General features: G+C 51.5%; 1 protein-coding gene across 4 annotated transcripts in view; it reads right to left on the bottom strand.

Moving 5' to 3' along the window:
• KLC1 (kinesin light chain 1) overlaps positions 1-5,927 on the bottom strand; it is a 63,082-nt gene extending 57,155 nt beyond the window's left edge. For all 4 annotated transcript variants that reach the window (XM_023731817.1, XM_004376747.2, XM_023731818.1 and 1 more), the window contains exon 1: positions 5,616-5,927. The gene's annotated coding sequence lies outside the window, so the exon portion shown is untranslated. The remainder of the gene's footprint in view (positions 1-5,615) is intronic.
• Between the last annotated feature and the right edge of the window lie 201 nt (positions 5,928-6,128).

Genomic DNA, 6,128 nt, shown 5'->3' with positions numbered 1-6,128 from the left:
CCATCCAGCACTAATCAGGATATCCCCATCCACCCAGACCCCAGGCCCTGGTGCACGCCTTCTCCCTGTTAGTCCATCCAGCACTAATCAGGATACCCCCGCCACCCAGACCCCAGGCCCTGGTGCACACCTTCTCCCCATTAGTCCATCCAGCACCAATCAGGATACCCCCCCACCCAGACCCCAGGCCCTGGTGTACGCCTTCTCCCTGTTAGTCCATCCAGCACTAATCAGCTTCCTGCTGTGTAAGGACTCTGCAGATATAATTAAGGTCTCAAGTCAGCTGGCCCCAAAATTGGGCCATTTCCTGGGTTGTGCCTGACTCAATCCCATGAGCCCTTTAAATCTGGTCTAGCAGTCAAAGGTCAGGGGCAGAGGGATTCAGAGTGGGGGAGATTCTCTACCCCCCAGTTTTGACGATGGCGTGGCCTGCAGGAGTGGACAGCAGTCCTCTGCTTCAGCCAGCCAGCAGGAAGCAGGACCTCGGTCCTCCAACCCCTGCATTCTGTCACAACCAGGGGAGCCTGGATGAGGATCCTAGGCTCCCAGGGAGAGCCTCAGCCTGGTGAGACCAAGCACAGGACGCGGCTAGAGCCTGGACCCCCGACCCAGGGATCCCATGAGATGACAAATGAGGACTGTGTCAAGCCGTCGAGTTTGTGGTAACGCGTCACACAGCAAATAGAAAACTAGTCCAAATAGCATACTAAAAAAGCTTTTGAACTCAAATAGAAACTATCCCATATATTTTCTCCCATTTGGTCAGTAATACTAACAAATCCTCTTTGAAAACAGACTGTAAGAGAATGTAACAGAAAACACACCACCTGTCGTCACGGGAAGAACCAAGACTCAGTCAGCGTTCCTGGCCGCCTGGTCTATGCTGGCCAGGCCCGGTGAGGCCTACAGAAATCCTGCAGTGCCCACGTGGAGACCAAACAACTGTGCATAGTCACCAGGATCACTCTTCGACAGTTCTGATTTACATGATAAAAGTTTACAGAAAGGAGAAGCAACGGGCATCACCTCAGCTTTTAAAAATGCAAGAACTGGGGCAAGGTCTTCCCAGGTAAAGGCAATTGTGGGCCTAAACTTAGCCTCCTCATGAAAACCCATTGCCGTCAAGTCGATTCCGACTCACAGCGATCCTATAGGACACAGTAGAACCGCCCCACAGTTTCCAAGGAGAAGCTGGTGGATTCGAACTGCCAACGTTTTGGTTAGCAAATGTAGCTGTTAACTACTACACCACCAGGGTTCCTCATGAGTCATGTGATACTACAACCTTTAATACGGTGAGGTGGTTAAAAGCTTGAAATGTGGACGCAAAACGACGTTAGAATCCTAACTGCTTAACAGCTGTGTGGCTTTAGTTTAAGTAACTTGCCCTCTCTGACCCTCAATTTCCTCAACAGTAAAATGGAGGTGATCCACCGGGTTTCCACTGGCTGATTTTTGGAAGATCACCAGGTCTTTCTTCCTAGTCTGTCTTAGTCTGCACAATCCGCTGAAATCTGCTCGGCATCACAGCAACACGCAAGCCTCCAATGACACACAGGTGGTGGCTGTGCATGAAGTGCATTAGCCAGGAACGGAACCCAGGTGTACCCACGGCAGGTGAGAATTCTACCACTGAACTACCCCTCCCGAGCTAACAACAAAAACTGGAGGTAATTATAGTACCAACTGTACGTGGTATGGCGCTAAATTCGCTACGATCAGTTTTATTATTACTATAGTAAACATGAAATAGGCTATCAGATCACAGAGAATCTTTAGAGCTTGGACATAAATTTCAATGTTATGCAATGGAAATCAGGGAACAATCCAAGGTTTAAGTTGAGGTAACATATCTTTAGACCCAAGAAAATAATTTTTACTTTGCATATGTACATAATTTTGCTTAAAATATTTGTCCTATTGATATTCATTTATCTACTTTTTTTTTAAGTACGGACAATACACCAAACACGCTCTTAAGGATGGATGTAAACTGCTTTCTTCTGCAATTTTACCTTTAGTTACAGCTAAAATCATGACTCATTTTTGATCCAAGGGTATATTAACTAGGAGGCTACAAGGTAGAACTACAGAAAAAGGGTGGCTTGGGGGAGAGAATGCAGGTAAATCTCTGAATTAGCCTTCCTGCCTCTAACCTAACCTTGGGAGGCAATATCCTCAAAAAAATGTTTAAAAGGTCATTAATAACTTCTCAGAAGTCAAATCCAAGAGATTTTTCAGTCCAACTCTGCCTTGACTGCTTCACCAATTTGACACCGACCTCCTCCCCCTCTGGTCTTTCAGGGCTCTGTCCACCTGCCTCTGGGGCCACTCCAGTCTCTACCAGTGCCCAAGGCTGTCTCTGGGAGAGGTCATTTTGGACGCCACTGGCTTTAAACAATACGATGAAGTCCATCAAATCTTTATTTCCAGCCTGAATCTTTCTCTGGAGCTTCAGACCTACGTATCCAGCTGCCTACTATAGTAGTCCACCTGGCTGTCCTGCAAGCACTTCGAAAAACCAAAACCAAACTCATCTCTCTCTCTCCTGCAGTTTTCTCGATCTCAGTGGATGTCACCATCCAGTGAGTAACCCAAACTAGAAACGTTTCTTCCCTCCCGACACCCTTGCCCCAATCCACCCAGTCACCAAGTTGGGTCCACCCTAGTCCATAAACCTCTCTAATCCATCTGCTCCTCTGCTACCACTGCCACTGCCCTAACTCAAGGCAGTCAGGACTCAGGGTAAACAGCCTCCTAACTTCTCATCCCCCACTCAAAGCACCAACGCCTCTGCTTTCTAAAACGTCACCTCACTGCTTACAACTTCCTGGGAACGTTCTACAAGCCTTTCCTACCCCATTTTTCTATTCTTACTCTTTCCACTTCCTAGCACCCCCCTTTCCTGCTGCATGGCCTTGTGCTTACTCTCTCTGCAGACCACCACGCCCGTCGCGCCCCTGGCATCTGGTCAATTCTTCATGTCTCAGACCAGGAACCCCCTCCTCTAGACACTGTCTTTCCCTGCCTCCCCCGCACTCAGCACAGCACTTAACCCAATCTGTGGAACCTGCTGGAGCCCCTGGGCGGCACGATCCGTTAAGCGCTTGACTACTAACCAAAAGGTTGGTTGCTCTAACCCACCAGAGGTGCCTCAGAAGAAAGCCTTCCAGAAGGTCACAGTCTCTGAAAACCCTATGCAAGTTTACTGTTGTTGGCTGCCATCAAGCTGATTCCGACTCACAGCGACCCCACGTGTGCAGAGGAGAACTGCTCTGTAGGGTTTTCAAGGCTGGGACCTTTCAGAAGCTGACCACCAGGCCTGTCTTCCGAGGAGCCTCTGGGTGGGTTCAAACTGCCAACCTTCTGGCTAGTAGTCAAATGCTTAACCATTTGTGCCACCCAGGGACACCCTTATGTGGTGGTACCTGTCTACTTACAAAGTGCCCCGGTAGCGCAGTGGTTAAGCGCTTTGCTGCGAAGGAAAAGGTCGGCTGTTTGAACCCACCAGCCAGCTGCTCCGAGGAGAAAGATGTGCCAATCTTCTGTAAAGATTACAGCCTTGAAAACCCTATGGGGCAGTTCTACTCTGTCCTTTAAAGTCACTGAGTCGGAACTGACTCAACAGGACAGTAACTGTCTTTTATCTCTGTATCCCCAAATGCTTAGCACAGCACCTGGCATTTATTTGGTTCTCAACAGACATTTAAGACAACGCTTTCACAATCTTAGCTAATCATTTTCATTCTATCCCCTGCAATTTGGCATCTAGAATGTTCCATTTATTCTTATTTAGGATATTACTGATCAAGTCTTTACTACATACAATACTGGTTTCTCATATTCCACTTAAATGGTGGCAAAGCTACTAAAAATATTTACAGGTTATACCAATACTAGATTTACCCTTTTGCCTTTTCTATTTCTAATTTTCTTTCTACACAATTACATGATGCTTTAAGCTGGTTTATAGCCCTATATGGAAAACTACATACTGACTTTATCTTTTTGCAACACTGTGTAATACGCTTAAGAATGCAAGAAAACACTGAGGAGACTGTGTACCCCTCCCCAGTGGCATTCCCTCCCTCCCCCTGCTGGAATCACTGTGAGAACCCCCTGCATCTCTTCCTACCTGCTGAGAAAGGTAAACAGCAGGGCCAGGGGACGGCCCCTAGCCTGGCACCCCACCACCCCCACCACCCAGCTGCCTGTGCCAGCTGCAACATGATGTTGCATTCTTTGGTGACTTGGAGAAACTTAGAGTGCCTACCCTCCCACACAGAATTCCACACAATCTGACAATGTTAGTATTTAGTATCACTGTATTCTTCCAAACACTTAGGAAACACAACAAGGAGTCCAATTTCCCCTATAATTGAGGCTTGCTGCCAGTTCCTGAAAATGATAAATTCTGTAACTGTATCTGGAGATTTTAGGATGTCCTTCCAATTTCCTAATGGGCATTTCAGCGAATTATTACAATATATTCCAACCTACTGATTCTGACCAAAGGCTTAGTCACGCTGTACCAAAAAAAAAAAAAAAAAAAAAAGCCTTGGAATTTAACTAAGCAAAGAATGAAAGATCCAGCTGATCTTTTACATCGCAGTTTACATAGTAGATCAATCTCAAATTTTTGCTGTTCTCCCGCTTTATAAAAACTTATTTTTGCAAGTACTCCTTATCACATGCTTACTACGTAAATTCTTAGCATCTTCTTTAAATAAAACGAACACGTAGCAACAATTCTAACAACAACAAAAAAAACCTGGAAATGACCTACAAATCTTAGGTTAAAAAGCCATGCAATCCACCACGATTAATTTTGCTTTTTTAATGTTTTATTTTCATTTAAAGAATGGGGTGTACAAATTTTGCAACCGAGAAAGTACTCTGGGACGGAGGCTGCGGCCAGTTTAGTCGGAGCAACGCCAGCCTAGGCTAACGTTGTGGACGGCAACCTTTCCCATCTGGCTAGTAAAAGAAAGCGATGGTGGCGAGCGATGCCGAGCCGGCCTCCCCAGAGGGACCCGCGCGGCCAAGGGGCTGGAAGCCGGGGCGGCTCCCGTCGCCCGCGAGGATGACAGGCGCGTCCGCCCAGGGCGGTGCCGCGGGAGAGGGCGGGGGCCGGAAGGAAAAGGGAGGATCCGGACAAAGCAAACCGGGGCCGGCTGCCCTCCTCCCCACCCGCCCCGTTCCCGGGGGCGGCCACATCCCCGGTGGCGCGGCTCCGGGGCACGCAGTTGTTCCCGGGAACGGCCGCCCCTGCCCGCGGCAGGACCGAACCGGGGATGCGGGGCCGAGGGGGGCCGGGATAGAGGCGGGGACCGGCATGAGGAAGCAGGGTCCAGCGTGACAAGACGGGCTGGGATGGAGGAAGAATGGGATAGGGATGCGGGGCCGAGGGCGGGAGGGTGACAGGCACGGAGACCGGGATGAGGATGCAGGGTCCAGGGTGATACGAGGGGCTGGGATGGAGAGGAACCAGGGCCGAGCTCGGGAAGCCGAGGGTGGGGAGGGAGACACGATGGGACTGGGATGCGGATGGGGGGCCGAGATGGGGCTTAGAATCGGGCCGGGACCCGCCCTCGCGGCGCCACCGCTGCACTCACCGTCCTGCTCCTGCGGGGGCCGCGCTCGCCACGCGCGGGCAGGACGCGGCGGTGCTGCGCGCTGAGGAGCCGCCGGACGCGTGCGCGGAGGAGTGATGCTCTGAGGGAATGCTGCCGGGCCCGCCGCCTCAGCCGTTTCAGGCGCAGCGCCGAGGTCACAAGCGAGGGATGCTGACGCGGCCGCTGCCGCCCCGCAGCATCCTCGCTGGCCCGCACGCTGTCCCTGCAGGCGCCGAGCGCAGTCTGCAATTCCACTCCTCGCAGCCGGTTCCGCCGCCCGCTCCGCTTCCGCCGCCGAAAATGGCGTCTCCTCCCTCCCGGCACGGCCGGCTCCGCCCCACAATGCCGCGCGCCGCCGCGCCCCGGATTACGTCACCCGCCCCCGCGCGCCGGGGGCGGGGCCTGTGCTCGGCGCTGGGTAGCGAGGCCGTGGGGCCCACGCGGAGCCCAAAGCTCTTTCGTGCTCAAGCTTGGCGGCCGAGGCTGGGGGTCGTCGCCGGGCGTGGCCGCGGG

Source organism: Trichechus manatus, unplaced genomic scaffold, assembly GCF_000243295.1.
Source record: "Trichechus manatus latirostris isolate Lorelei unplaced genomic scaffold, TriManLat1.0 scaffold00045, whole genome shotgun sequence".
Classification (NCBI taxonomy): domain Eukaryota; kingdom Metazoa; phylum Chordata; class Mammalia; order Sirenia; family Trichechidae; genus Trichechus; species Trichechus manatus.
This window is presented reverse-complemented; position numbering and strand designations above follow the sequence as displayed.